The 25,924-nt window shown below is 44.5% G+C and overlaps 1 protein-coding gene and 1 long non-coding RNA gene across 4 annotated transcripts in view; one reads left to right on the top strand and one right to left on the bottom strand.

Annotated features, from left to right (window-relative positions):
* The window catches only part of SVIL (supervillin), a 231,567-nt gene that overhangs the window by 24,841 nt on the left and 180,802 nt on the right, over positions 1-25,924 (top strand). The gene's annotated exons all lie outside the window — the stretch shown is intronic.
* On the bottom strand, positions 11,303-15,077 carry LOC117796328. Its single transcript, XR_004620721.1, has 3 exons — positions 14,790-15,077; positions 13,296-13,448; positions 11,303-11,802 (listed from the first exon to the last, which is right to left on the bottom strand). It is a non-coding gene; the product is annotated as an uncharacterized LOC117796328 (long non-coding RNA).

Consider the following 25,924-nt stretch of genomic DNA (forward strand, 5'->3'; position numbering starts at 1 on the left):
ATGAAATTTATCCCTAAATACTTCAGGCATTTCCTAAGAATGAAGACAGTCTCCTCTTAACCACAATGCCAGTATCACCCTGCAGAAAATTGACATTAATTCGACAATGTTATCTAATATCCACTTCCTTTTAAAATTTTTCCAGTTGTCCAAAAATGTTTTTTTTGCCCTCCCTTCCCAGTTAGTGTTCATGCATTTCTTTTGGTTATGCTTCTTCAGTCTCTGCTGGTAGCGAATAGAGCTTTTGCCACTTTCTGTTTTTCAGGAAACTGTCCTTTCTTTCCAGACTCTGGACTAGTAGTCATGAATGACCTGTGTCCCATGTTCTGGGTTTGTCTCTTTGTTTCATAATTATTAGATTCAGGGTGAACATCTTTGTCCAGAAGTGATGTTGTGTACTTATTTAATCACATCAGGAGGCAGGTATAATTAAATTATCCCTCCTTGGGTAACTCCAAGTTTGGTCACTTAGGTGAAAACCTTAAGACCTCTCCATTTTTAAAGGGATGCTATAATTCCCAGATTCACGTTGTGCTTTCATTGCCACATATTTGGAACCAGGCATTTCTCCTGGAGCCTGGTTCCTTTTCATGGGAACGGTGCTTAGAAATCAAGATCTGGGTACCCTGTGTGCTCTTTGCTAACGTGGTGTCCTTGTTTCTAGGCCTCTTCTATAGACAGGTCTAGGACGTAAATTTAAGAAAAAAGGTATTAATTCAAACTAATACTCTCCCAATCAAATCCACCTTCACTGGGCCCTTCCTCACATTTCCCTAGTTCTGCATTTATATCTCCCTTTTCCCATGTTGAAAACCTGGGTTGCCAAGAGGAAGTGTATGTTTAGGCATTTGCTTTAAGCTACCTACAGACACATATAAGAACATGTGAATTTCAACACCAGTGGTGCCACCACCAGCAGACTAGCAAGTAAGAGTAACCATTTCTTGTAGTTTTTTATAGTCGCTAGAAGATACACTACTCAAGGTATATAATGAAAGCACTCTGCTAAAAATTGGCTTGAATTTATTTTCTCTTTCTTAGAATTTCAAGCTGTTACATATTATTCTTTTTTTTTTTTTTTAAAGATTTTATTTATTTATTTGACAGAGATAGAGACAGCCAGCGAGAGAGGGAACACAAGCAGGGGGAGTGGGAGAGGAAGAAGCAGGCTCATAGCAGAAGAGCCTGATGTGGGGCTCGATCCCATAATGCCAGGATCACGCCCTGAGCTGAAGGCAGACGCTTAACCGCTGTGCCACCCAGGCGCCCCTGTTACATATTATTCTTATTAAGCAAATATGGGGCTGTTCTCTTTCCCTTCTTTATTATTCTGTTCATAAATGCTTCGGGTGTTTCTAGGATAAACATAGTTTAAGGTCCTGGGTAAGTTCGGCAGCTAGCATGTTTACCCATTCTCTCAGTGAGTCATCTCTTTATTGATCAAACATTGGTGCATTATTACTGAAACAGTTTCTAGAAGTGGAGAGAAAGCCATGGGTATACAATTAATGCAGTTAATTAATTTTGAGTTCTCCTTCAAACTTCTTTTTTTTTTTTTAAGATTTTATTTATTTATTCAACAGAGATAGAGACAGCCAGAGAGAGAGGGAACACAAGCAGGGGGAGTGGGAGAGGAAGAAGCAGGCTTATAGCTGAAGAGCCTGATGTGGGGCTCGATCCCATAATGCCGGGATCATGCCCTGAGCCGAAGGCAGACGCTTAACCACTGTGCCACCCAGGCGCCCCTCTCCTTCAAACTTCTGTGTATATCATTCAGCCAACAAATACAGCCTGAGACACAGACTAGACCATAGACAAATTGTATTCTTTAAAGTTTGATGATGAATTGCTATGTTTTTTACTCCTATTTTAGAATTAGAGTGGAGTCAATTCCAAAAGATATATTTTTTAAAGATGTATTTATTTAAGAGAGAGAGAGAGAGCGCACATGCATGAGTGGAGGGAGGGCTAGAGGGAGAGAAGCTCAAGCTGACTCCTGGCTGAGCTGGGAGCCTAATGAGGGTTCAGTCTCACGACCTGAGATCATGACCTGAGCTGAAATCAAGAGTTGAATGCTTAACTGACTGAGCCACCCAGACACCCCCCAAAAGATATTTTGAATATCTTGAATATGTAATAAGAATTATACCTAAGAACTAAACACACTGTCAGATTCAAGAAAACATGCTTTGATAACAGAATAAAAGTAGAATATGGATTTCCGCTTACATCTTGACTGTAATAATGATGGGAGGGTCTGGGTCTGAAATGGAACCAGAGCTCTAGCTTTTGCAAAGGAAAAAGGCACACAGCACTTGTTAGGTCAGACTGAGAAGTTTACATGCTTGAGTATGAAAATTTATAATTATTCTTTTTCAACTAGCTTTATGATCAAGCAATTTAATCAACCCGTCATACTACAGTTTACTGTTGCCACTGTAACAAGTTGCCACAGACTTAAGCAGATTTCTTCTCTTACAGTCCTGGAGGTCAGAAGTCCAAAACGAGTCTTATGGGACTGAAATCAAGATGCCAGCCGGGCCTCTTCCTCCCAGAGTCTTCTAGGAATCCTAGAATCTGTTTCCTTGTCTTCTTCATCTTCTAGTGTCTGCCTACATTCCTTGGTTTGTGCTCCATTTTCAAAACACATCACTCCAGTCTGTTCCCACCCTCATCCCACGTTTTCCTCTGGAGTCAGTCTCCCTTGGCCTCTCTCCTTTAAGGACACTGGGGCTTTATGTTGAGTTCATTCGGGTAATGCAGGATAATTTCCCCATCTCAAGGTCCTTGAGTTTGTCACATTGGCAAAGTCCTTGCCATATTAAATAACATTCACAGGTTCCAGGGATTAAGAAATGAATATCTTTGTGGGGGGGCATTATGCAGCCTGCCATACATCCCTTTTTCCTTTTGACCATGAATATTTATGGCACATTATCTTTGGCTGTACTGCAGAATCTTTTTGGGAGAGTTGCAAATTGAAGGAGAAAATGCCCCCCTGTCCCCCAATTTTCCTTCAATTGCCAATATCCAGGGATAAAGAACTTCCAGCATTTCGTGATTTATATTACATGTATTCTGTGGAGTTCTCATTTCTACTCCCTTTGCATTTCAAAAGATAATAATACATTAAAATTGGCACCACATTTACATGGTTTAAACAGATCCACTGCAGACATCTCAGTTCAAATGTAAAATTCATGCATAAATGAGAGGTAATGTTTTTAAAAAATGTATTACACATTAGAGTAGGCACCCTGCTCCCACGTCCCAGGACTCCTGAGAGGTACCCATGCGTGTCTTTTGTTTTTGGAGGTTAGGTCTTGAATCTCTCTGGGTTATCCTCCCTGATGGAAGAAATGATGATGAATGGAGCAGTGACATGGAACAATTACTTGAACGGCTGGTGGGTGGTTAAGTGTGGAACGCACCCAGGCTCCCAGTCCCGCCCCAGTTCAGTGTAAGCTGGCACTTGCATTCTGTTCCTGGAATCCCCCTCCCTCCTTTACCCCTGCCTTCCCGCCCTTCTGTGCCCACCCCCCTTGGTGACCTGGGCCCCTTAGATTGTGCTGAGGAGGAATTGACGCTTTGCATGTGTGTGTTCTCCAGGTCCCCTGGCTCAAGAGGAGAGGGAGGAAGTGGCATAATTGCTCGGGCCCTGAGTACCAGGCGGTGTGCTAGGGGCTTTGACAGTGACCCTATTAAGTGGCAGCTCTCTGCATTTTATGCAAGTAAAAGGAGGGAGCAAGATGAACCACTCAGGTGGGCTTGACTCTCCTGTTCTCTGGGTGGCTGTTTGCTCCCATGAACTTTCTCTGATGTAGGACAGCTTTTCTGACCTTGGCCCTCCAGGCATTTGTATCCTCGGAGCATTCCTTTGGCCACACACACTTCTGTGCAGGGCACTGTGCTGGGTACAAAGGGGCACAAAGAATAGGCCTGCTTCATGGAGCTTCTGTTCTAGAAACACAGACACGAGCAGGGAACCAAGAAACCCAGGGTTACAGATGTGTCAGAAGCTCAGAAGTGTGCTGTGAGGCAGGGGGAGTGAGGGAGAAACCTAGTTTACTTTAAACTAGTTGGTCAGGGAGGGCTTCTCACAGGCGGCTGAAATCTGACGTCCGCGGAGCAGCGGGGCCCATGAAGAGCGTTGCCAGCAGCACCTGCTGCGTGTGCCGGAGCCCACGTGTACTGACGTTCACAGCACGCTTGGAACTTCGGTTCCACCTTTCTGCTCATACATTCTCTCTCCTCTGTTCATTGTGAGTCCTTGGGGACAGAGGTGATGGCTTTACCACCGCCCCTCCCCAGCTGAGCGCGTTTTGTGAATGAATGAGGAAATCCCCAGAGTAATGTTAAGTTCTTGCATCATTTATCCTGGCTTTCTTATTTGTGTTCTAGGCTCATCCTTCCCACGTTCCCTCAAGTAAAAGTAAACAATAGTTAACTTTTCAGTTTTGCCAGTAAATGAATATCTTGATCACGGATGGAGGGAACAATTGGGGGAAATGGGCAATAACCTGAGCAATTAAACTTTAAGAGGAATTTGGTGGACACATCATGGAGAACCCGCTCTACATGAGGACTTCCATTAGATCCTTTCGGTGATCAAAAAAAAAAAAAAAAAAAGGAAAGTGAGACAATAGAATCCCTGCTAGTGAGACAGACATGGAGTGAGCATTTCAAAAGTCACGTAAAACAATATATGTTACGTCACCCTTCCAGGGCATGCGCAGTCGCTCAGGGAGCACACGCACATGAAATGCTGTGGATGGAGGGATGGGTGTGAGCTGCGCGGACGTAGAAACCTCACGGGAAGTCTCAGGTTTGGCCGAGGAAGGGGGGTGGCGGTTGTGGGGTGGTAGGCTGGGAGGGATACGCTAGTGCACGTCAATGTTAGTAAATGTCTTAGTCTGTTCGGGCCGCTCTAACACAATACCGGACACTATTTAGGTTTGGATAACAAACACTGATTTTTCAGGGTTCTGGAGGCTGGGAAGTCTTAGATCCAGGTGCTGGGACCAGCCCACTTCCTGCTCATAGACGGGTGTCTTTATGCTGTGCCCTCACCTGGCAGAAGTGGGGAAGGAGCTCTCCTGTGGGGGGGGGTCTCTTTCTCAAGGGCACTAATCCCATTCTTGATGGTTCTACCCTTATGAACTAAATTCCCCCTAAAGGCCACACCTCCAAATACTATCACACTGGGGATTAGGCTGCAACACATGGAGGTGGGGGGACACAAGCATTCAGTCAACAGCAATAAATACACAGTTCACCAACGCGACCACAGCACCCTCACAGCGGGGGGCTCTGCCTTTACCAGCGACTGGATCATTTCTTGGGGGTACTGGGGAATTCCAGGAGGGGTGAGAAACACCCCCTGTTGCGGGCCCTGTGAGCTGCAGGCCAATCCAGGGATTCCCCACGGTGCTTCTCTACCCCTTTGAGGCCACTGACTTAGCAGAAGTCACCTGCCTGCCTGGGTCCACGTGTCTGCCCCCCCCCCCAGGCCCTGCGCTGGGGTCTTTGTTCTGAGCCCAGAGCCCCAGGGGCTGCTGGAGTGCCTGTGGAGGGCCAGCTGACAGAGGGGCCTGTGTTCTGTCGTCCTGCTTGTTCCCCGCTTCACTGGTCGTGAATGAACAGCTCATGAGTGGAGAAAAGGAATGCATTTGGGGTGGAAGCTGTGATTTGCAAGAGGCGGACAGGTGGCAGAGATGGCTGGAGGGCCACCGGCCCCCTCTCAGCGTGGCCAGCCTGCGGGGAGCGGAGAGCCAGAGCAGATGTGCTCCAGATCTGGTCTCTGGCCCCAGATTGACCTGAGTTACTTGAGTTACCTTCAGATCCACTCTTAGAAGGGAACCTCCAGTGTCTGAACCCAGAGAAATTTAAGAATGCCAGCGAGAAACCAGGAAGGTGGGGGAAGAATCAGGATCTGTTAACGTTAGAATTTTTTTTTCTTTTATCAAAAACTCAGCTCTTTCTCTTGTATCAAGAACAAATGCCTAGATTGTTTCACATGACCCCTCAGCCTACGTTGGGCTCCCTCACAGTTTTAGAATGTCTTTATTGAGATCCTAATAGCAAGAATTTTTTTTAAATCATTTTCTCCCTTTTGTTTTTACAACAAAGCGAAAGGAAATACGATTTATCCATTTAACGAATATTTATTTGTGAAGCAGCCTGTCAAGTTCCATTAGAATCCGGACCGGGAAGCGAGGTCAGTAAGACCCCAGCCCTGCTTTCCGAGAGCTTGAGGCCCATCATAGGAGGCAGATGTGCAAAAAAAGTAGGAGTCAGTGGTGACGCGGAAGTGGGGGGTTTGTACCAGGGAGAGGAGCAACCCGGAGGCAGCTCCTGAGGAGGGAATCCGTCTGGGGAGCAGACTGGCCTCAGACAGTGGGTTTCAAAGCCATGAAAGATCAGAGGTCCGTGAGCTCTGTCGGTTTAAGGATGTATTTCCTGTGTCACCAAAATAAATTTTGAACTGATCCCTGTGAGGGTTGTCTTATTTATGAAACGGAATAACCGCACTGATCATTCCCCCACGTCTGATAAACCTCACCAGTGTGTGGCCTGAGCGAACTTGCCGCTTCTGGCTAGGGCTGCACGAATTGCCTGTGAGTGGCTGCGGAAGCCCCCAGCTTGCAGGGGCTGGTGGCTGTGTGGTGGACCCGGCCAGAGCTCGGCTTGTGCAGAAGCCAGCGGGGAAGTCAGCATCCCTGCAGCTGGTCTCCAAGGATGGCTTGGGCTTGGATCTCCCAGGGCATGTAAATGCTGCGTTTAGACCTCTGGTTGTGCCTTTGTGCCTGTGGAGTTTTAAAGTAGCTTTTCTTATTCTGATGGAACGTTTATTCAGAGCAAGACCTACTCTGTCCTTTCTACAAGTCTTTATGAGGCTCAAGCCTGGGAACAGTCCATTGTGAAACATCTTTGGTGGTTATTTTTTTTTCGTGCTACCATGTCCTGTCTGACATGATATAATTCTTTAATAAGTATTCGATGTGCTCCTTCAGATGTCCCGGAGCGTTACAATATATTAAAGGATAACTTGGAACCTTGTAATTAAACCATTTACTTACAAGATTTTAAGTATCAAGTTAGAACGGTTTTCTGCAGAACACAAGTGGCTATTTTATGAATGTATTTGTGACAAATTATTTCCTGTCCAAATGGGGAATCCTTTTTACCGGAAATGGTAACTGAGTATATTATTAGATATAAACTTTTTCTTATTCCTATTTTTAAAACAACAAATTTCTTGAGGAAAATTGGGGCTTGTACATCTCCCCCCTCCCCCCCCCAAAGAATCTCAAGCCAAATGTGGAATTTGTTGACTTATATACTAGGGAAGTCCAAGGGGGAAGCTGGCTTCCGTGGGGACTCCAGTGTGCTCTGTATATTGGCCTCATTTTCTCTGGGGTCTGAAAGATGGCTACAGCAGCCCTTAACAGCGTTCACCCAGCCAGAAAGAAGGAGACCCTCTTTTTTCGACTGTGGCTAAATCAGGTCTTAGGAAAGGAATTCCTTTGGCCTGGGTCCCGTGCCCATGGCTGTGGACAGGGGAGTGGGGCACCGTGGCGGGCTTGTCCTTGAAATGAGGGGAGGCAGGTGCATGCTGATGGGGAGAGAGGAAGAATTCCCAAGTGAAAAGGCAGACAAAACCCTTGCCTTGTGTTCAGGCTGGTGCCGGCCTGGAGTGCGCAGGACAGGAAGTGACGGTACCAACAGCATCTCCTGCTTGTCTCCCTCCTCCTCCTCCTGGCTGTAGTCAGGTGTGCCTTGAAATTACGGGCTAAACTCAGCACTCCCAAACTTGGTTTTATTCAAGTACCTGAGTGGTCGAGAAGAATGAACTCAGGCTGGGGTTGTGGGGGCAGGGGTGAGCAGCCAGATAGTGTCCCACACAAACAGTGGAGATGAAAGGACTTTGTTCACTGCTTTATAAGCTGTGGGAGGGGATTCACCAAGCCGGGGGGCAAGGGGAGGGGGATGCCCAGAATTCTTCCGGTGGTATTTTCAGTCTCTTGTTGGTGGAAAGATTTTCGTTAGTGAGTCTTCTTGGTGAGAGGGTGTCCCTGGGATCTCGTGGTAGCTTAGAGTGTTTTCGGGAAATACTCATCAAAGGACTGTCGCAGTGAACAACTGACTGGTGATGACCTTCGTCTTATCACGAATTTCCATCTCTCATGAACAAAGCTAGAGTCAGCATTCTCACCAGCACGGTCTTCATCTAACCCTCAGGCTCCCTTTTTATCTCAGTAGTTTTGTCTTCTGTACTGAACAAATCTGTCTTGGCAAAATCCGTGCTAAAGCCTGCCCTTGGAGCCCCTCTTTATTTTAGGTGAATTCCTTTATTTCATCTATATTTTTACTCTTTGTTGCCCCATCTTTTTCCTTTTTGAGGAAAAATAGCAAATTCCACCCTGAGTTTGGAAACCTACCTTCCTTCATCTTTCCTTGGTAAGCCAGAGCCCGGTAGTGTTGAGTAAGCCTGGAAAATCACTTTCCAGTTCCTTACGAATTTGTCTAAAGGGAGGGTTTAGAATCCAAACCATGGTTCGGTTTGTTGGGTTTGTTTTTTTCCAGAGCTTACTACCATTTTCATCAGCCTGTCGTGCCCTGATGATGAGGCCTGCAGGGACCCTCAGGTGACCTGGGGCCTGGACCTGAGCTGCCTCCCACCCTCTTGCCTGGAGATGTGACCCCATCTCACTTCACCTCCGGTGTCCCCCCCTCTCCCCCAGTACCACTTGCTGAAAAATTTAGCAAATCTTGCTGGAAAAAATCCCTGTCAGTTTGGCCTCAGCATGTCCTGAGCTATCATGAAAAAATAGTGACTGAACAGCAGTGGTTCAATTATTAAAATCCATTCCTTTATTCAGCTATCAGACAAAGAAAAGGGCTGAGTGAAATCCAGCCTGTCGACCAGTTGTTCAGATTTGTCTTTCCAGCACATTAAAATACAGAGTTCTACGGTGTCATTCGATGAGGGTTTTTCAGCTGGGCTGTCTCTGCTTTGCTTTAACAGGTGCAGCCACTTCAGGCATAGAGCGTCACTACCTTGTCACCCGTTAGGCTGTTTCTTGATTCTGAAACAGAGCTTGAAGACAACTTGAAGCAATTTTTAATTTGTTTGTATGAATGAGCTTCCCATTGTCTACACCTAGCGACCTAGACTTTTTTTTTTTTAAATACAAAATATGGGATTTATTTTCCTTCCAAATTTATTTTCTTTCACAACCCCCCTTTTTGGAGAAGGTGTTGGAGGCAGCATCTCCAGGAGGTTTTCTCATGGGAGATGTCAAGGTTATTCGCCCTTCCAAATTACAAATTGCTTAGCATGTCAATTTCTCACATCCAGGTTTCCCACAAATTCCAAATTCTTCTTTAGTTTTCCTTTTTCCTTTGGGCTGTATTAAGAAAGCATTAGATTGTATTTTGGGGGGTTCATGGGTGGCTCAGTTGGTTAAGCGTCTATCTTCAGCTCAGGTCGTGATCTCGGAGTCCTGGGATCCAGCCCTGCATCATTGTCATTGGGCTCCCTGCTCTCTGGGGAGCCTGCTTCTCCCTCTGCCCCTCCCCCCGCCTGTGCTCTCTTGCACACGTGCTCTCTCTCATGAATAAATAAAATCTTTTAAAAATACTAAAAAAATAAATTGTATTTTGGGAACTACTCGCAATGCAGCTGCAGTGTAACCACAACAGTAAATACATTGATTTTTGTTATTCCCTTCCTTGTGTACATAGGTACACGTCTTCTTGCTGGCTGTAGTGGTCACCCATCCCAGTTCTCGAGGGTCTCTCTGTGCGACAGGGGAGATGGTTGTCTTTTAGGGACCTCATTGGACTCCTTAGCACATCATAGCATCTAGAAGCTGGAATCTCAATTATATAATAAAGTTAGTTATATAATTCTGTGGCTTGGGGCAAAACACTGTATGTCTTAGCCTTGCCTCTAAAATGGGAATAATATGTAACGATGAATGAAGATTTGGTGAATGTTGGTAATGAGCTTGTGCAGGCCGAGTGCCTGTATTTCCATACGTGCTACTGTAGCAGCCACTGTTGTTCTGGCTTTCCTCACGTGTGAAGACATCATCTTGAAGAATACTTCAGGGACTGTTCCTGTGGAGGGAGAAACGTCTGGAATTCACAGGGTCTAGACTGCAGTAAGGTCTAGACCACTCTTCTCTCTAGCGACGGCTCTGCCCGGTCTCCTCTTTCTTCGCTTCTGCATGATGCCATTTGTGTTTGGTGCCCAGGCTCCTCTTTCCCCTATGTCTCCAAGTAGCTCTAGACGAATACTGCCCTTTCAATAAGAAATTGAACATTTTTACTTGAAGAACCAGCCAGTGAGAATGGACTTGGTGATGTGTTCACCATTGAAATTTTCTTCTCAGTATATTTGTGTGTGTTCTGGGCATGAAGAGAGTCTCCTAGAAGGTTGGTTTTTTTTTGTTTTGTTTTGTTTTTTTGTTTTTTTGTTTTGTTTTCCTCTGTCTCCCCTCTCTGCATTTCCTCTCCCCAAATAAATACACAAAACAGAGGTCGCGTGTGGACTCTGGAACCTCTCTGCCTCATATGGGTCCTGGCTTGGCTCTGATGCCTGGACAAGTTGCTAAACAGCTCTGTGTCTCAGTGTCCTGCTCTGTAAAATGGGGATGAGGACGGTTCTACCTCAGAAAATTATTATGAATTTTAAATGAGTTAACATATGGAAAACACTTTGAGTGCCTGGCACTATGTCAGTGTTAGTAATCGTTAAACCCAAACCATACGGGTCGTATCTATTCTGGAGTAATTGTTAGGAAAAAGGATTTTGGAATGCTACATTCTGAAGTATTATATTTTCTATATTTTCACAGAAAAAAAAAAAAGAATTCCTCGTCACAGTTCTAGGTGGAAAGGATCAGCTCTAATTAGGGAGAACATCTAATGCAGCTTCCCCCAAATTTCAGTGAAAGTAGAAAGTTATTATACTCCGGACGTAGCAGAAAAAAGGATAACTAACCATCTGGACATTTTGTTTATGACAATCACTGTGCTGCGTGCTTGACACTTACTGCTGTAGGAATCTTACAAGTTTGGTCCTGTATCCATCTTACAGAAGAATGAGGAGCGTTGGAGGGGTGAGTGACTTGCCCTAGTTGGGAAGTGGCTGAGCAAGTCTGGCAGATTCCTGAGCCCACCTGCTTGCATGGCCCAGAAGACTGTCTCCCTTGTGTCTGAAAGACTGTCCAGCAGAGCAGGGAAGAGCGAGTCTGGTTTCTTATCATCTTAATCACATCATCTCTTAGGGCTTGATAGTAAGTCTAATAATTTACTTCCTTTTAAAGCAGCCTTAATGTTGATGAACATCGCCCTCCAAATGAGTTGGCAAAATTAAGGAGCCAAATTCATGATTTCTTGTTTCCTGTGATTTGATCAAGCTTCCCTGCATGAGCCGCTCCCCTCCCCCTTAGTCCTGTACACAACTGAAGTTCTTCCCAAGGGCTGATAGCGGTGCCCCAGGGAACTAGAGCAAGGACACCCACTGCCTCTGGCCTTTGGATTTCCAGTTGTATATTGGCAAACAGACCTCCCACTGCTCGCTCACTCCATTCCTGGCAGGGGCTCACTGCAGAAGGCTCCTCTGATGTGTGAAGCAGGGGTCTCATACATTTGGGAGGTGAATTTGAGCTTCTTCACATTAGATCACAGTCGTGGCATAATTCATGTGTCTCCAGCAGAGTATGGCAGGCGTTCCACATCTTCCCTCTTCAGCCTGAAGTGGCTGTGGGAGCTGGGACTTTGTAGTCCTTCCTGGAAGGGACAATTAGTTACATCTTAATCTGAGCCATTCATTTATGCTCATTTAAGAGATAAGGAGATTTGACAGCAAGGCGGAGTTGATAATGTTGGTCTTGACCTTTGAGACAGGATTAGTAAACAAACTGAATCATAAATTGTTTATTATTTTGGTCACAGAAGCTGGAAAGTCCCTAATAAGTGAATTTTTAACTCATTATCTCACATATTTTAAGTTGTTCTTCATTGATTATTTAGATTTGTACTATTGTTACAGATTTGAAAAGTAGAAGAAAAAAATACCTTTGTAGTAAAGAATGTTGCAATTTTATTTGATGGAAGAAATATTCTCTTACTTTCCTTATTCTTCTAGAAGAAAATGTTCCACTGAATAATTGATGCTTCTAAAATAAAGCCTTGTGTTTTTATGAGACTAGAATAGCCTTCATTATCTAAGTGAATGTTACACAGCCCTGAATATTAACTATTTTCATGTAATAAATATTTTGAACATAGGCAAACTCAGCCAATTGATTGTTCTCAGGTAAAGTTTGGACCACAAATTATACAGAGCCACAGATAATTACAGGTGATAGAACTAATCACAATATGCAAATCAGCTACTGTTAGGAAACTTATGAAGATTGTTCCTTGGTTTTGTTCAAGGAAAATAGGATGTAAAACTAGGAACTTAATTATTAATTCAGGATGGTAAATACACTGTTGTATTTTCACATGTTTCAGGAGAATTGAGATGAATGTAGCCATTGCTCATTGGTGATTTTGTAACCTTTGTTTTTATTTTGTGTACAATAAAATATGAAGTACCTTATTTTTGATGAGAGACGGCAAAATAAAAACACAGTGCCCCCTAGTATTTCATATTCTGGATCTGAACTTCCTGCTTCTAAAATGTATGCTTGGCTTGAAATGATATAAATATCCTTCACATTACTGATTTATATTTAAGAAATTCTTTCTGAAGCTGCTACAGCAGTTTCTTGTTATGCAAGGATAATTAGAACCAGAAAAAGGCCATTTAAAGTGAATCCACTTAAGTGGGGACCGAAATTTCATAATTTAATGAAAAGAAGCTTTGGGACTTTATTTTACCAAAAAAACAAAAAAACAAACCCTGACAAATATGAAAATACATTTATTTTAGTTTATAATTAACAAAATTTAGATTATCATTTGGACCATGGCTGTATCTTAGAATGAGGATTCCAGAAGTCAAATGTTGCGTGTTTTGAGAGGAGTAAATTTCTGGACAGAATTGTATGCCCGCATATTGTGGTACTTTTAAATCACATTTGACACTTACATCTTCAAGATGGCTAGTTTTACACAAATACTCTAGGTCTTAGTCATTTTCCTTTGGGCCTTTTAGATTCTTTAATTCTAAACTCCCTCTGTATTAAAATCCCTGTCTTGCCACCAACTTAAAATTTTTCTCTGAAATACTGTTTCCTCATCGAACTGCTCAGCCCCGTTTGCCGTTGTTTTACCTGTTACTGCAGAAGTCCTCCGACGTCATTTTGATTAACCTCATGAAATTCAGTATTTGTGGAGCAAGATTTGCAGCCTTTGCAGTGGACACGTGTCGTTGGGTGAGAGGTACAAAACACTCACTCACAGGCAGGATCAGGTGTAGACGCGGGCTGTGGATGAGGATGGAATTTTGAGTGGGGACTCAAGTCATACAATGGTTGATAATTAGGAAATATTGTAGTGTTTGGAAAGAATGCTTCCCTAAAAAAGCTCATAACCGTGTAGGGATTTGGATGGCGACACTCAGAGAAGGAAGATCCCTGATTTATTGGCATGAATCCCTTGCAGTGTGCTGGGTAGAAAAGAGGACAGATTCATGAGTGGGGAGGTCCCGGGGCTTATCTCTGTCCTGCCAGTGAATAGCTGTATGCTCATGGACAAGCCACTTAATTACTTTTGTTATGAATGTACTAATCTGTAAAATCAAGTTGAGCAAAGATTCCTTCTAGTGACAACATTCTGTGATTCTAAAGTGTCAGGTGTTTTTTTTTTTTTCAGATTTATTTATTTGAGAGAGTGTGCACGTGAGTCGGGGGAGGGGCAGAGGGAGGAGGAGGGAGAGGGTCTCCAGCAGACTCCCTGCTGAGCTTGGAGCCTGATGTGGGGCTCCATCCCAAGACCCTGAGATCATGGCCTGAGCTGAAAGCAAGAGTCAGTTGCTAAACCAACTGAACCGCCCAGGTGCCCCAAAAGTGGCAGGTGTTTTAAGCTTGGCAAGAGCTCTATCACTATTTCCATAGACTCCTAGAATGTAGTAGTTGGTGACCGTCTTCTTTTAGTTTATTTGTACTATATATGAATGTAGGTTATGCTTTCATAATTTCCATGGCCACGTCCATATGCAGCCATACTTTTGGTAAAGTTGTGATCAGCAACTTTGTGAAATTCTGCTCTTTTCAGTAGTTTTCTCTCTTCTAAGCGTTCACCTATATATTGTAATCTCAATATTTCTCTTTTTCACATTTACCTGTTCTGTTGGCTGCCTGATAGTTCATGGAGTAAATGTGTTCATGTACTTAAATATATCCTGACCCTTGGGCCCCTGATTATCTCCAGAGGCTAGAATTTGTGGGCCGTCTTGGGGCCACGTCACCATAGACATCTCTGTAGGTAGACAGTTTTGTAAAAAAGAGCTTCTCACACATGTAGCCCCCTTGTGTGTGCATTTCAGTACCCAAGGGCCTTTTGCGGCTGCTGTAAACAGGAAGAAACAAACTAAGGCAAAGCATCTGGCTCTCGTGAAGCAGGGGCTGGTGTGAAACAAGGAACCCTGGAAAAACATTGCCTTCTGCTGCTGCCAGGCAGGGCAAACAGAGATCCTGGGGAGTTTGGCATGAAATAACAAAGGAAGCAGGTGGAAGAGACACAGAAACTCTGCTTCTGAATGGCGTTTTCAGATTCCAGGCTCTGGCAGGGGCAGCCACCCTCCCCTCCACCTAGTACTGGATCACCTGGGAAGGTTGTGACTTCTGGCTTCTTGAAGTTGCACTCAGTCTGGTCTGGAGAACGAGGCTGTCAGTCATCACTGGAGAGGAGACAGTCTCCGGAGGCAGATGTGCTCACAGCAGGAAAACATCCACCAACGGAATTAGCCAATTGCACAGTATTAAAAATCACAGCACTTTTCATTTTAGTGCAAGATCTAGAAAACTTTCAATGCATCCTTGGGGCATAATGATTTGTTCATCCGTTCTAATTTGATTTGCTGCCTTCTTATCAAGATGAAGGAAGCAAAATTGGCCCTGTATTATCTACTTTGGTCTGTGGATGTTGTTGCTTCCTCTGCAGATGCGGGTGAATTGTTCGCAATGCTTGTTTGACATAACTTGCAAGAGTAGTGAGCTGGTTATTGGGCAAGAAAGGGAACTGTGCTCTGTAACTGGGGTTACCTTGGTTGCTTGCAGTAGCTCATGGCAAATGTTTCAACTTAAGTCAGATTAAAGCAGATTCAATCAAGACAATTTTAGTCATGATTTAAATTACCAAGTAGAAAAACAAAACTAGGGAATTATAGAAATCGTGTGTCGATTTCAAATTCTTCTGTGCAAGGTCATATGGGAATGAGGAATATTGGTAAAGGAGGAAGTGGTCCAGTATTTTCAGAGGTTAACATAAATGCAAACTGGTTTATTTCATCTCTCGTGTGTGTATATTTCTCAGTTTTGGAAATTACATCCTATAATTTTTAAAACTACCCCCCCAACCTTAGTTTAGAGACATTGGAGACCAGAAGGAATAGAGAATTCTTTTTGAGTTAGGAGTACCACATTACATGGTAATTATTGATGATTTCAGAATGTGTTTGCAATACTGGCGTGTGGATCAGCTGCAAAAGCAGCAAACACAAAAACAGAATTGTGGCTATTTTCTCCCGCAAAAAATAACTGGTACTGTTCTGAGTTAGGTAAGTGATTCAAACACACCAAAACGAAACAAACTTAGCATAATCTTCTTAAATCAGCTTTTCCAGACAGGCACACCTGAGAATGAAGGTTGTGACCCCGCTAAGCATTTACTCCTTTTCTTAGACCGCATGTGTCCCATGGCCGTGCCGTGCGACAGCCCCACTTGTAGAGAGAGATTGTTGGAATTTCCAAGATGGCTGTTATCAATGATTGCTAAAGTACAGGGACTCGTTTTAGTCACACATAAATGTGGTAAAACATAATAACCAGCTGCCTTAGCCCCTTTCCCAGTCCCAGCTCCTGGAAGCCCCATGACCAGTGATGGCCTCCCCCCGATGAGACTCGTTCTCTCAGGCTCTTTTCTCATTTACTGTCTGCCTAAAGATTATCTTTCTAAAGTCCATTCACCATATTTTGTCCTTAGGGACAATCACAATTCCTGCTTGTCCATTCTCTTATTTATCCTTTCTTCTCAAAATTATTCTTTTTTTTTTTTTTTAAGATTTAATACTTATTTATTCGATAGAGATAGAGACAGCCAGTGAGAGAGGGAACACAAGCAGGGGGAGTGGGAGAGGAAGAAGCAATTCTCTTATTTATCCTTTCTTCTCAAAATTATTCTTTTTTTTTTTAAGATTTAATACTTATTTATTTGATAGAGATAGAGACAGCCAGTGAGAGAGGGAACACAAACAGGGGGAGTGGGAGAGGAAGAAGCAGGCTCCTAGCGGAGGAGCCTGATGTGGGACTCGATCCCATTACGTTGGGATCACGCCCTGAGCCGAAGGCAGACACTTAACCGCTGTGCCACCCAGGTGCCCTTCTCAAAATTATTCTACTTAACGATTGGATTTACAGTTAAAAAGAAGGCATGTTTAAATTCATACTCATCTACTTTTTTAGCCATATCGGTCCTACGGCTAATGGCCTGAGGATATAAAGAAACATCTGGAGGGGTGCCTGGATGGCTCAGTTGATTAAGTGTCTGACTCCTGTTTTCGACTCAGGTCATGATCTCAGGGTTGTGAGATCGAGCCCTGCGACGGGCTCTGCACTGGGTGTGGAGCCTGCTTAAGATTCTCTCTCCCCCTCTGCCTCACCGCTTGCTCTCTAAAAAAAGAGAGAGAGAGAGAGAGAAAAAAAAAAAACATCTGAAGAACTTTTGAAACGCCTGACTGTCTTACGAACAGGTGTTTGCCTTGAGGAAGATTTTCACTGATGGAGATATTTCGGTAGAAACTGCATACCTGTCTGACGAGGACGGTTTGGAAGGGGAACCTGGCCAAACTGGGAAGAAGTTTTTCTAGGCTTATTCAAACCAAAGGGGATTGATTGTACAGTTTCTCAGTTGATGGCCAAAGAAAGTGAAGTATTTGTTTTGTTTATTTTCTTTCCACACATTTAAAAAATTAAGAAAAGGCATTCAACTTGATTATTGCATCTGGAATTTCTGGTGCATTTATCATGCTTTGGGGGTAACCTTCTTTAAACTCTCATTCTCAGGCATATTTCCTGAGTGGCTCACTCTTAGCCCTCATGCTCTTGGAGGGCGGTCTGGAGAGAGCATGGTTTTGTGGATGTACTTTGCACGGTGGTGAGGTGCTCAGGGTGCTTTCAGAGCAGAGTGCCTTGGCGGGAGAGGGCCTGGCAAGGCAAAGATCACGCTGCATTTGGCTCCCAGGGGAGGTCTTAGTGCAGGTGAATCAGGGATTTCACCTGAGTACAGGGAGCTATCCAGGGAGAAAATGTGATAAAAAGCTGTCTGAAGTGGGAGGTTGTGTTTTACTAGGCTGGGAGGGATAAGATAGCCATGAGTTGATTATAAACCTCAGTGCTAGGAGGATCTTAACATGACTTTTGAACCCCACCTGCTCTTGCCCTCTTGAAACCCTAGTGTCTACCTCCCATTACCAAGCCTCCTCGCCATTCCATGGGGACGGCAGCAAAATCGTCACCAAGCATGAGATAAAGCACAGTGTGGTCACCTTTTTTGAAAATATTTGAATGTCCCATGACCATGCCTGGAGATAATACATACTTGAGCCTGTAAAGGCATATTTGAGTTTTAACAAAGTTTTTAGGCTCCTGTTTCCTCATGGTGCCTCTCTTATACCAGCAAGAAGCATTTCCTCCTTCTTCCTTCGCTTTGTCCTTACCTTATGCCACTGGTTTAGTTCCTTTTATTAATTATGTGTTGAAAGTTGTGTCCTCACTTAGCACTGGAACGTTAGCTCCATGAGGCAAAGGATTTCTTTTTGTTTCATTGGCTACTTGCTGCCAAGAGCCTTGAGAATAGCGCCTGGTACATGGTAGGTGTTCAATAAACATTGACTTAATGATATAATAAATGCATCTCCCTGACCAAAGCAAAAGTTTCTTGGGGACAGGACTAGTCCCTACATCCGTGAACTTCTTGGTGGACTGACACAGCGGTTGTTGTGTTCCCTGACCAGCGGTTTGTGGGCTGTGATAAGCCCCCTTTGTCCTCTCTCATGGACGGTGAGAGGGGGTGTGTTGTAGTCACTATATGGAGGACCATAGGTTAAGCTATCTACTTAAAGCATCAGAGAATCTTCCCAAATAGACCTGGAAGAAATGCAGAAGCCAAGACCAGCATTGGTATCCATGGCAAGAGGTTTTTACTTGCTGGGTTCACCCGCTCCTCCCAGGAAACATCTCTGATGGGCTGCGGGGTGGGGGTGGGGACAGCAGGAAGGGCGTGTGCTGGTTGTCACAACTGAGTCTTCCCCTCTGGTCAAGTATGAGAGGAAGTGTGTGGTAAGTCACGTGGAGGCAGAACGCCTGGCCTGTCTGAGAAGCCCTGCCTCTGTTTCCATAAATGGGTGAGCTCAAAGGAGCACAGAGAGGAGAAGCCTTATTGCAATATGTACAGTTTGATTTATAGCAGCTGCGAAGTCTGGTTGGTGGAAGAATCAAATCCGATTCTGATGATCTAATAATAGCTTTGAGTAGGTGCCCTGAGGGTAAGTTTTGGTTTTTGGCTTCCCCTCCTGGGTGATCATAGGGAAGAAGGAAGTAGGCAGACTCTTCCAGAACCTTGATGCTGAGTGAAATGATCCAGAAAGGAAATTTTAGGTACAAAGATTTTAACTTAAATCACAATAGTAGTTACCTTTCAGTCAGCTGATGAATAATTTTGAGGCAATCATGAGATGTTCATTTAATGAAACCATGGACTTATGCTCCTTGTCTTCTCTTTTCCCTTTTTCTCTGTTTCTCTTTCTCTCACTCTGTTTCTCTCTCTCTCAGACACATGTACACGCACGCACGCACGCTCGCGTGCACGGACGCCATTCTGACTGTAGAAATGGTCCTGCCTTTGCCTGTCAGGCTTTGTACTGAGGTAGCTGGAGTCCTCCTCATCACTAAGTGTTTATGAAACTGTCATTCTGTGTCACACACTTCTGCTGACCTCTCTGCCCTGCCCTCCCACATGTGCCCGAAGTCTCACCCTGCAGCCTGTCCTCTTGCAGCCATGCTGGTTGGCGGACTCCACCAGTTCCGTTCTCCCCATGCCATCCCCTTTCTAGTTTTACTGGTCAAAATCCTACTCCTGCCTCTCCGTCTCCATAGAGCTCACCTCCTTCCAGCCCTGCGGTGTGCTGAGCATCTCTCAGCCCTCACCGCCTGCCCTGTGACGGCTCCGGTGGGGGAGCCCAGCAGGTAATGTCTTGGCATGCTGGCCCAGTCAGGAGCCTCATCTCCAACCACCTTCTGATCCCTCCACCTTGCCTTGTTGTTCTCGATCCTGCCCGGAGCTCCGTCACCCTTCTGAAATGCCTGGGGTACTTGTTACAGCTGAAGTCTGTGGCTGGAACTTCGGGGCTGACATCTAGTGTCTCAGCCTGGCATAGAGGGCCTTCGGATGCAGGCTTCCATCCCCGGCCTCATTGTAGCATGTTCTAGTAATGCATAATTAGTATCCGCCTTCTGGAAATACCAGGCTCGGTTTCCACCTCGTGGTCTTGTACATGCTGTTCCTCCTACCTGGGATGCATTTCCCCTTCCTTCGCAATGGTATGAACCTGACTGATCACTGAAGGGGTCACTCAGGTGCCTCCTCCAAGAAGCCAGCTGGGTCAGGTGCACGTGTTGGAGGAGGAAGAGGGCTTCCGGGCCCCACTGGACAAAACCTGTGCTGGAGCACGTGCCTGACTTGCAGAAGCTGCCCTCCTCAGGTAACAGATTTCTCTACAGGTGGGTCCAGAGCCCTGGCCCATGGCATTGCGTCTGACACACAGTTGTTCAGAGAATGTCTGGCTTTCTCCTCACGCGCCCTTCGACCTTCCAGCCTATACTCAGTGCTTCTTATTTTAGGTTCTTGTTGTTCTAACAAAATATTTAATGAAAAAGTCCCATCTTTTTTAGGAATGCAGAGAGGAATAGAGCGTGTAGATTGAGCTCGCCTCTCCTTCTTAAAACATGGCTTCAGTGGCCTTCTTCGCCGCTTCCATTCTCACAAGGATATGTATTCACCACTACATTGGAGAGTCCGGTGAAAGTCAGCAGAGCAAGAGAATCCTTCCGTTGCCTATAGTCAGCTGTAAAGCCAGGGCTTCTGATTTTGCACGTGGGCCGCTCCAAGCAAACCACAGCCAGGAGGTGGCCATGCATTCAGCTTCCGTCAACTCACGGTGGACGGAAGACCTTCAACCTGAAATGCGGGAGGAGAACGACCGGAGAGGCCAGAGAGGGTGCTGGTGTCTCAACATTCACCAAGCTCTTGAGGCTTCTACTGCATTTCCTTGTTTCTGTTTGGACAAAAGCTTGTTCCCTGTAACGCAGGTTAGGGTGCTACATTGTGCTGGACACAACTTCTCCAGCTTCCCTCCGCCGTACGACGGTCATGTGCAAATGCAGGGCTCCAGCCAGATCCTAGACCTGTGGTCTTCTGTACAGGGCCGCCTCTGGCTTTACCATGGGGTTCTGTCCCAGTAGGAAGACGAAAGCCTTTGCAGTGGTGTTAACCTCTTTCTCATAAGCATGTCTTCACCTGTAGACTGAGGGTGGAAGCAGGACGATCTTCGGGGTGTCTTCTTGCTTGCACATCTTGGGGTTCTCTGGGTTGAAGGTAGAGCATTAAGAAATGAGGGTGGGTGGGGGCAGCAAGCATGGATGAGCTTCTGGCGAGTTTTACCTCAGAGCACAGGTAACAACGGGAATGTTGTTCGAACGGGAAGAGCAGTTCTTTTCCCTCTGTCTTTGGGGGATCTGGGAGGCTGACTGTAAAGAGCCAATGAAACTATGTCCCAAGTGTCACTTATAGTGACACTAACAGCGTATGGGGCCAGGCAAGCCCTGGTTCCCCTGATACAATTTTTTTTCTTTGGTTTAGGGATTTTGTGGTGCGTGGCAGAGATATGGAGCAAGGGAAATGGAAATCTCCTGGCCGTTTTCACTTCTCATGCCTAGAAGAGTGCCTAGGGGGTGGAAAGTGAACATACTTTTCGACATCTGTGTCCTCAGGGTGGCAGCTGAGCTGAGGGGGAGAAAGGAAGAGGGAGAATTTGTGGAATAGGACGCTGGGTGTCTGAGACACATAGAGAGGGGGTCAGTACAATTCAGTCTCTCAAGTTTACATTTGTTAACTTTGAAATTGTCAAAATGATCACAGTTAAATACAAGTGTTAAACACCTAGTTGATCAAGTATTTTATAAACCTTTGTTCTGAACTATTCCTAAGATAAGTGATCTCTAGCCCAGTGGACAAACGGGTTCTGATGACCTGGGATGAACTCCTGTACAAGTGACTAGATCTGATTCTCAGTAGATGCTTCCAATACCCAAGGGTCACAACCGTGTGCCGATAGGAAAACAGAGTTGGAAAATCTGCTCCATACAGCCAAGTGGGCATTCCATCCTAGGTGAATGCCAGCTGAAACAGAGCCCTCTGTGTGGCCAAATGCTGTTGTCAAAAACAGAAGAGCTGGCTCTGACTCCCCCAAGCCAGAAGGCAGCTCAGTGTCCGAAGAGCCAGCTGCTGTGGCCCCCTGAGGTGACATCTCAGGGCCCAGAATGACCTCCCTTGCCCCGCTTGAGCCAGCCACACCACTCGGTTCTTTCCACTTACCTTCTATGACAGGAGATCTCTACAGGACGCCAGAAACATGTCTTTTTTGACTGTCATGGTCAACGACTTCTTAGTCTTTACTTAGCTGACTAGTGTCTACTAAGTATTTGTGTTTAGCAAGTTAGGCAGTCTTTGCTCTCGAGGGGTTTATAGCATGCACATGCACGCGTACGTCCACACACACACACACACACACACACACCCCCGTCTATTCTTTGAACTTTAAACTTTACTTTTAAAAAATATTTTATTTATTTATTTGACACAGAGAGAGAGCACAAGCAGGGGGAGCGGCAGGCAGGGGGAGAGGGAGAAGCAGGCTCCGTGCTGAGCAGAGAGCCCGATGTGGGCTTGATCCCAGGACCCTGGGGTCATGACCTGAGCTGAAGGCAGGCACTCAACTGATTGAGCCCCCCAGATACCCCACTGTTCTCTGAACTTTAAAAACAACGAACAGTGAATGTATGTTGAGGTAATAGAGAATTAACACAACAACAGGACATAGATGAGTACATATTTACTATCATTAATAAATCTTAGTGTAACACATGTGCAAAGGGGGGTTTTATCCCTCACTAGAATAGAGGGATGGAAGACAGGGCATGGCTTTCCCTCCATTTGGGGGGTAGGCCAGACCAGAAAAAAATCATTAGTTTTATTATTAAAACAATTGAGAGGGTGGCTAGAACCTAGTTTGATGAATGGGAATGGCATCGTCGTACAATGGCACACGTGGAAGGGCAGAGGCCGTGTGCTCCTGGGACGTGCTGGGGAGGAGCCACATTCCAGCAGGTGGGAGGACAGGTGCCCAGGAGTGATGGGTTTCAGGTTGCACACTGGGTCGTACATGGGACCTGGCCCCATTGACCTGACTGCTACAAAGCTGTGTGTGGTAGAAGACCGTCACGACTCCCCAGAGATTCGGGATTCACGTCCTAATCCCTGGAAGCTGTGATTATGTTAGGTGACATGGCAAATAGCAGCCAGGCTGCTGGTCAATTGATGTTGAGATGGGAAGATGACCATAGGTGATCTGGGTGGGTCCAATGTAATCACAGGGTCCTCCGAAGTGAAGCAGGAAGGTGGGGGAATCAGTGTCAGAGTGATGTCATGCGATAAAGTCCGCACTGTCTTTGCTGCTTTAAAGATGGAGGAAGGGGCCACGAGCCAAGGAATGCAGGTGAGCAAAGAAATGGATTCTTCCCATAGAGCCCCTGGAGGAATGCAGCCCTGCCAACACTTTGGTTTTTAGCCGAGTGACACCCACTTTAGCCTTCTACCCTCTAGAACTATAAGATCATAAATTTGTGTTGTTTCAAGTCACCAAATATGTTGTAATTTGTTGTAGAGCAACAGGAAACCATCCAATATGGAAACCTGTCTCTATTTTGGAAACACGAGACCCTTTTAGTTATTTATGGAATGTAATATAATGGGAAACTAATGGAATATGAGTAACTCAAAGACGAATCTTGTCAAAATTAATTCTAAGATCTCTTGAAGCTCATTTGTTTTATTAGGGTGAGGACAAAGACTTTATTTCTTTCCTGTTATAGCTTCACTGCCTGGTTCAGTGCCTGATTCATGAATCTTCAAATGAATGGATGCTTTTTAACGAAATCCATGAAAAACCAAAATGGCTATCTTTTCAAAGATATTATTTTATGCTAAAGTGTATCACTGATATTAGAAATCTAAATTTAGGTTCTTGTTATAGACAAAGAAAATCATACTTTATATTGCCATTAAAGATGAGAGGCTTGAGGGGTGCCTGATGGCTCAGTTGGTTAAGCATCTGCGTTCAGTTTAGGTCATGGTGTCCAGGTCCTGGGATTGAGCCCTGAGTCTGGCTCCCTGATCAGTGGGGAGTCTGCTTCTCCCTCTCCTTGTGCCCCTCCTCATGTTCATGCTCGCTCGCTCTCTCTCAAATAAATAAAATCTTTAAAAGAAAAACGAGAGGCTTGAGTAGCAATACATATTTTAAGTTGTTAGATTTAAGCAAGAGTCATTATTTCTTTCTTGGGTTCTAGGAACTTCTTTGTGCCTACACATGGTTGAAGTGTTAACCATCACTCTCCTGTTGGGTAAAACTGCTGTAATATGTAGCATATTGTGACCTTAAGTTCGTGACCACCAAAAAAAACCCAACTCATTATTTATTACATAAATCATTTACATGTATCAATTACCTATATCAAAGTATGTTGGTATTATTTACTAATTTGATATTATTTGCTAATTATTTTGATACTATATTTTGATATATATTTTTTAAAGATTTTATTTATTTATTCGATAGAGATAGAGACAGCCAGCGAGAGAGGGAACACAAGCAGGGGTAGTGGGAGAGGAAGAAGCAGGCTCACAGCAGAGGAGCCTGATGTGGGGCTCGATCCCAGAACGCTGGGATCACGCCCTGAGCGTGAAGGCAGATGCTTAACCGCTGTGCCACCCAGGAGCCCCTATTTTGATATTTTTGATATCATTTTATTTACTAATAATCTTCACATGGCATCTTTTAGAATTAGGACTATTTCTAGTGTTGATTTGCTATTTCTTTACTCATTCTTAGAAAGAAAATCTTTGCAAGGATTTTTCTGTGTTCCAGGCCCTGGAGAAACAAAGGTAAATAAGATATGGCACTTACTCCAAAGCAATTCACATTCTATATGGGAAGAAAAGCAAGTGAGTAATGAGAATATGGGATACTCAGTGTTAAAATAACTTACAGTGCTAAGGGGAGGAGCTTTCAACTCTGCAGGGAGAATACCACAGAGAGGAGGAGACATTTGAACCAGGAACTGAAGGACCAGGAGGCGGTTGGCTAGTAGAAGAAGGGGACATATCGTAATTGCCCACTGAATCTCAGGCACTGTACTAGGCACTTTTGCATTTAACTCTGTCATTTAATTTTAACCAAGGAAAATGATAATCTAGATAAGTACCTTTGCAACCCCACACAGGGTAGGATTTACGTGCATTGTCTTAAAAGTCATTGGTTTTAAAACGGGTGGACAGACTTTCTATAAAGGATCGGAAGTAAACATTTCAGGCTCTGTGGGCCCTATGGGTTCCCGTCAAAACTATTCAGCTTTGCATTGTAGCATGGAAACAGCTATTGATAATGGGGAAATGAATGAGTGGGGCTGCTTTCCAAGAAAACTGTATTGAGAAAAATAGGCAGTGGCCCGAGCCAGTCCATGGGCTGCAGTTTGCTGACTCGTGTTCTAGAATGGCAGTTATAGCCACCATTTTGTTTTGGAATATTTCTGGAGAGGGAGCTTCTAAGGTTCATTAGTTTCTCAAGTGGGTCAGTGACAGTTTCAGAATGTGTTAATAGAATCTCACCAAGAAGTGATAGCAGACTGGATTAATAATGGAGGTACAGACTGACCCAATTTTCTAACATTTCACATCATTGTGGTTAATACTTAGCAGACCTCTGAGAATCCAGATATAATACATCTTTAGGTCATTATAGATGAGTCCAAAGAGAAAACCACACTAATTCATTCTTGGCCCAGGACTTGACATTGCGTGGGTATGTGTGGGTTTTAACTCTGAGATTTTAAAAAACAGAGATAGAGAAGATTTGTCTGGAACCATTGGGAAGAAATAAGGTACATATCTGAACGGATGACCTGGGGGGAGCCTAGGGCCTAAAGGCTCTGCTGCTGCTGTCTTCTGGAAAGAGGCAGAAACATCTGGTTATTGTAACAATGAGGGGCTGTGTGAAGGAAGTCCTAAGTCGAGATTAGAAAAGCAGAATACATCTTGACATCTTAAAGCAACAAGCCAGAAAAAAATCTGTCTTTAAGAGCTGATACTGTGGGAAAAGTCACTAAATGCAGAGATTTGTGTAAAAAAAATCTTTTACAGCAAAACAGTGAATTGTTTTAGAACAGATCTTTCCAAGGATATATCCAAAGAGATATAATGAGGTAGGAAGACATCTGGAAAACCATGAAAGGACTTCCAAAATGTTACCAGGAGGAAACACTGGGCAGCCATGAAGTCCCCTGTCCTGGCCCTGTGTCCTGTCTCTCCTAAAGGACATTTTTCTCTTGGCTATTGATAAAGCTGAACAGGT

The sequence above is a fragment of the Ailuropoda melanoleuca genome, chromosome 15 (genome assembly GCF_002007445.2).
Source record: "Ailuropoda melanoleuca isolate Jingjing chromosome 15, ASM200744v2, whole genome shotgun sequence".
Lineage (NCBI taxonomy): Eukaryota > Metazoa > Chordata > Mammalia > Carnivora > Ursidae > Ailuropoda > Ailuropoda melanoleuca.